The following is a 6,125-nucleotide window of genomic DNA, read 5'->3' on the forward strand; positions in this document are numbered from 1 at the left end:
AGAGCTGTCAGAAAAGAGGAGGGGGGGGGGGGGGGGGGGGGGGGGAGTTTAGCAGCAGCTCGCGTTGCTAAAGTCACTCCTCCTCCTTACCTTACTGGCAGCTCCCATTGGCTGAGGAGAGAGGGTAAGGAAATTAGCATGGCAAGCGCTGTTGAAGTCCCCCCCCTTCCCTTTGCCAGCAACTCTTATAGGCTTCTATGGGGGCTTTTATTGGCGATCAGCTGGCAAAGGGAAGCAGCACTTAACCCTTTCCAATCCACTGTCTGACCTCTGAAGACATTATGATTTAAAGGGGTTGTCCCGCGCCGAAACGGGTTTTTTTTTTTTCAATAGCCCCCCCGTTCGGCGCGAGACAAACCCGATGCAGGGGTTTAAAAAAAACAAAACGGATAGTACTTACCCGAATCCCCGCGCTCCAGTGACTTCTTACTTACCTTGCGAAGATGGCCGCCGGGATCTTCACCCACGGTGGACCGCAGGTCTTCTTCCATGGTGCACCATGGGCTCTGTGCGTTCCATTGCCGATTCCAGCCTCCTGATTGGCTGGAATTGGCACACGTGACGGGGCGGAGCTACGAGGAGCAGCTCTCCGGCACGAGCGGCCCCATTCAGAAGGGAGAAGACCGGACTGCGCAAGCGCGTCTAATCGGGCGATTGGACGCTGAAATTAGACGGCACCATGGAGACGAGGACGCTAGCAACGGAGCAGGTAAGTGAATAACTTCTGTATGGCTCATATTTAATGCACGATGTACATTACAAAGTGCATTAATATGGCCATACAGAAGTGTATACCCCCTCTTGCTTTCGCGGGACAACCCCTTTAAGGCTGTACAGCTCCGATTTTGGAAGACATCCATCGGGGGTTCTCTTACTCTATATTGCCAGCATCTCTGCTGTCGGAGCCTATCCAACGTGTCACCTCATGCAGTACTGGCTTTAGTCAGCATATAGTGCTGTTTAACGGCAGAAAAAGAGTAAGCCCCCTAGGAAAACCAGGATACAAATTGGATTGGAAAGGGTTAAGTCTCTCCCCCTAGCTGATGGAATTCTGCAGCCCAGCCGTCTAAATGGGTGAGAAAACGGGAGATTTAGCCGCTACTTGGTTGCGATTTTCTCTCATTCGTGCGATTTTCGGCCGCGATACGGGCATCCGAAAATCGCAATGCTTGTGTGAAAGAGCCCTTAGGACCTTTAAAGGCAAAGGAAAAAATGGCAGCAGCGGATTATCCTGCCTGATTTCTCTGCTGCCCTTTTTGGTTTATTTTGTATTCTCTTTATCATTCTACTCTCTTTGTGTGGTTGGTTAGGGTGAAATGGCATTGAGCGCCTTAATGTTATATAATGTGTATATCTGTCATGACCCAGGGTTACTTCCTGCTCCATGACAGATATAAGCCTCGGTCACACGGGCGTTTGTTTGCGCGATTTGCGGATCGCATGACGGATGCGCATCCGCAAATCGCGTGACCGGGGCCGACGATTCGCCGAAAAATCTGCAGCTAGCAGCGTTTTCAGCGAAACGGCCCAGCGCTGCCCGCTATCCTCTGCCACAGCTGTGGCAGAGGAGAACGATGTTCGCCCATTGAATTCAATGGAGCCGGCAATACAGCCGGCTCCATTGAAAGCAATGGGCTGCCGGCGAGCGCTGGATGAATTTTCGGGAAGGGCTTAAAAATATAAGCCCTTCCCTGAAAACCATCCTAAAATGTGTAAAAAAAAAAAAAAAAAAAGGATACTCACCTTTTTCCTGCAGCCGGAGTTCAGCCGCGTCCGGCCGGCAGCTCTTCTGAACTGCTCTGTGTAGTATTCAGCAGGCAGGGATTTAAAATCCCCGCCTGCTGAATGGGCTGCCTCTGATTGGTCACAGCCCCCACCAATCAGAGGCAGCTCTCACTCACCTATTCATGAATTCATGAATGGGTGAGTGAGTGCTGCCTCTGATTGGCTGAGCGCAGGGACCAATCAGAGGCAGCTCTCAGCTGTCATTCAATAGCTGAGAGCTACCTCTGATTGGTCCTTGCGCTCAGCCAATCAGAGGCAGCACTCACTCACCCATTCAGTGAGAGCTGCCTCTGATTGGTGAGGGCTGTGACCAATCAGAGGCAGCCCATTCAGCAGGCGGGGATTTTAAATCCCCGCCTGCTAAAAACTACACAGAGCAGTTCAGGAGAACTGCCGGCCGGATGCGGCTGAACTCCGGCTGCAGGAAAAAGGTGAGTATACTTTTTTTTTTAACACATTTCAGGATGCTTTTCAGGGAAGGGCTTATATTTTTAAGCCCTTCCTGAAAATTCATCCCGCGCTCGCCGGCAGCCCATTGCTTTCAATGGAGCGGGCTGTATTGCCGGCTCCATTGAATTTAATGGGCGAACATCGTTCTTCTCTGCCACAGCTGCTATAGCTGTGGCAGAGGAGAGCGATCTTTATAGTATATGTTCTCAATGGGGTCGGCGCTGCTGCCGCCTGCTCCATTGAGCGCATATATAGAACACAACTAATCGCAGAACGCAGATAGGCGCGATCTGTGAATTGTTGTGTCCTATAATTTATCGCACATCCGCATAAAAAGCGGACATGTGACCGATCCCATTGTGAAGCATTGGGTGTATATATGCACGGATCACATGCACATGCGCAAATCGCGCGAACAAACGCCCGTCTCACCAAGGCCTCATGCATCACGAGTGTTCTTTCTTCCCAGTCCTGTCACAATAGTTTAATCCCCTAAAGGCCATGGTCAATGCTGGCCACAGCATCTAAGCGGTGGGCAGAAGGAGGCGGCTCCCTTTATCAGTCCATCGATACTATTGTGTCTTTTTTTCACCAATAAATTCACATTTAACAAATAAAAATTAGGTCAAATAAAGTCTATCCACAATAGTAGCTTACTTTCAATCTTTTTTTGGGGATTGTGTGTGTTTGTGTGAGGGGGGATAGCAATTCTAACTTTTGCTATGGAGCTTGATGATTTCATTGTATGATCCCCATGGTTACATGGCCTTGCTTTCTGTCTTTGCGACTCTACATTGGTAAAACAGACTTTCTTTAAAAGATACAAGACACGAGCCATAAGATTAAACCCATTACATTTTATATATATTATTGTGCAAAAGTTTTAGGCAGGTGTGGAAAAAGTGCTGCAAAGTAATATTTTTTTCCTCAAAAATAGAAGGTGCCTAACTCCAGATTTTTTTCTGCAGCAGGACAACGACCACAAACATAAAGCCAATTAACATTAAGGCCGGGTTCACACAGCTGAGATTCTCGCATGAGGTTTGTGCGTTGCTAGATGCACAAATCTTGCACAAATATTAACCCCTTTATTTTAAATGGGGTCCTGTGATGTGGGGAAAAAAAAATCAGGTCATGTTCTATCTTGGGGTGAGCCGTTGCTTTGCTTACTGTTTTTAATAGGGCCGGCGGTAGCATAGGAATAAATGGGACTGAGCTGCAGTAACAGCAGAACCAAAAATACGGCGCTGTGTCTAGTAATCAGTAAAGGGGATGTGGCCCTCTCTGGAGTTCTATACTGTAAGAAACCTCAGTCAGAAAATGACCTATTGACTTCAAGAAGAGAATATTGTATGTGTGAGCCTACTCTCTGACCTGTGCAGAGAGGGGGAGGAGGTGAACTGTGACAATCACATATTTTGAATGGTGGATCCTGTGTTCTATACACTGCTGGTATGATCTTTCATTATAACCTTGCCTGTGATAATATCAGGATAGCTGCTCAGTGGTCAGCGTGAAACCTGCATTTTAACCCTTTCCGATCCACTGTCTGACGTCTTAAGGCATTATGATTTAAGGCTGTACAGCTCCGATGTTGGAAGACAAATTGGATTGGAAACGGGTTAATATACATAAAGACGTGGAAAAATGGTCCAGCTGCTGTGTAACACAATGTTCACATGAGGCGCTGCATCAAAGGTCACATTATTTGATTATGTTATCATATATTTGGATAAGGTTATATAAACAACTTTGAGAAAGGTGTCCTTGGGACCTTATTAGATTGGAAAACACAAGGCTGATGGATACATTTCTTCTATCATCATATTCTTGTGTTTAGAAATATGGTTTATGTATTACTATATTGCCAGGATGGTAGATACAGTGGGTATTAGTGTATCATGATGCCACCAGGAACTCCTGGTGGAGTCAAGATTGACAGGGGGTGATGCCCCCTGTACGTGATTGCCTGCAGGTCCTGGCAGGCCAGTTACTTGAAACAGCTGCTGCATGTGCTTTTCATCCAAGGCGCCCTGGACCTCATTAACTTCATGGACGCCGCTGCAGGTGCACATTGGGCCAGCTGAAAGACGACGACGGTCCAGAATACAGCACCCCGCTCTGTGTTGAAGAGCAGAGCGGGGTCGGCATTAGTGAGGCCACACTGCCGTGAAGTGGCTTTTGCCGGGAGCAACGCAGAAGGCGCTCCTCCTGCCACAGATCTCGTGAACATTGCGGTCGGCAGCAGAGAGACACAGCGTCGGGGGTGCGGGAAGGGACAGACGCCGTCCACACTGCGCTGTACTCCCTGACATGCGTCCCCCTGACACTGCAGGAGGAGAGCAGGGAGCCTACACGAACGGCACACACTCCTTTACTGGCTGCTGTCACATATAGCAGGAGGAGGACAGCTGGGAGGACACAAGTGGTAAACTGGGGGACAGGCGGCAAGCTGCGCAGAGCTGCTCTGTCGCATTGCACATAGTATGACTCACAGAAATTACGCTTAGCGCCTTCGAGGACCTTAAAGCTTTGACCCTATCGGGAGCTAGCGGTGTGAGAGGGGCGTTCCGCCTGTCAAACCCCTAGCTTCCAGTGGCGTCAAGATACACTAATACCGATAGAGTGGATATAATAAGTCTACACACCCCTGTTGAATCTGACAAAGATGATAAAAATCAGATGAAAAAAATCTGACAAAGATGAATCATTTCACATTTATTTCCATCTTCGATGTGACCCGTTATCTGTACAATTCCAGTAAAAAACAAACAGAAATCTTTTAGGGTGAAAAAATAAGAATAACAAAACTAAAATACTGTGGTTGCATAAGTGTGAACATCCTCTTATATTTGGGGATGTGTTCAGAATTAGCCAATCACATTTAAACTCATGATAAATAGTAGTCAGTACCCCGCTGCCATTATTTACAGTAACTCTGATTTACCCCATATAAAGTTCAGCTCTTCTAGTCGGATTTTCCTGCCATTTTCTAAGGCCAGCTACACATGGGCGCTGCATTTTTGCGGAACAAACATTGTTTTTTTTGCACGCACATACCCATATTTTACTGTACTTTTTGCGTGTGCAACCATGTGCCAAAAAAAAAAGCACTGATGCTTCCAGCCATTGAAATGACTAATTAGTAGAGATGAGCGAGTATACTCGCTAAGGCACATTACTCGAGCGAGTAGTGCCTTAGCCAAGAATCTCCCCGCTCGTCTCTAAAGATTCGGGGGCCGGTGCGGGTGACAGGTGAGTTGCGGCGGGGAGCAGGGGGGAGCGGGGGGAGGAGAGGGAGAGAGAGGGAGAGAGAGATCTCCCCTCCGTTCCTCCCCGCTCCCCTCCGTTCCTCCCCGCTCTCCCTGCCGGCCCCCAAATCTTTAGAGACGAGCGGGGAGATACTCGGCTAAGGCACTACTCGCTCGAGTAATGTGCCTTACTGAGTATACTCGCTCATCTCTACTAATTAGTCTAATCATTTCAAGATGTGTTCATTTTCCTGCACAATTTCGCAATGTTTTCTAATTCAAGATCACCTGGACACGAGGAAGGTGTCTGTGAAGTGGATCCTGAAATGTTTGTCAGCAGATCAAAGGTGTGCCTGTGTGCAAGCCTCTTGGGAAATTCTAAAGTGTGATGGAAGGAGTCAAAAGAATGGAGACACAATAGTTTCCCGCGTTCATAGAAGTTCGGTGTGTTAAAGTCATCATCCAAGGTAATGGCGTGTGTCCTCTGGGATAAAGATGGGATACTGTTTGTAGACTGCCTTCCAAAGAGATTTACTATTATGGCCATATATTAGACAACACTTCTGGATTAGCTGAAGGAGGCATTCAAAACTTAAAGGCACAAAAAAGTTGACCCAAGGTGTTCTTGCACAACAATCC

The sequence above is a fragment of the Eleutherodactylus coqui genome, chromosome 1 (assembly GCF_035609145.1).
Source record: "Eleutherodactylus coqui strain aEleCoq1 chromosome 1, aEleCoq1.hap1, whole genome shotgun sequence".
Taxonomy (NCBI): Eukaryota; Metazoa; Chordata; class Amphibia; order Anura; family Eleutherodactylidae; genus Eleutherodactylus; species Eleutherodactylus coqui.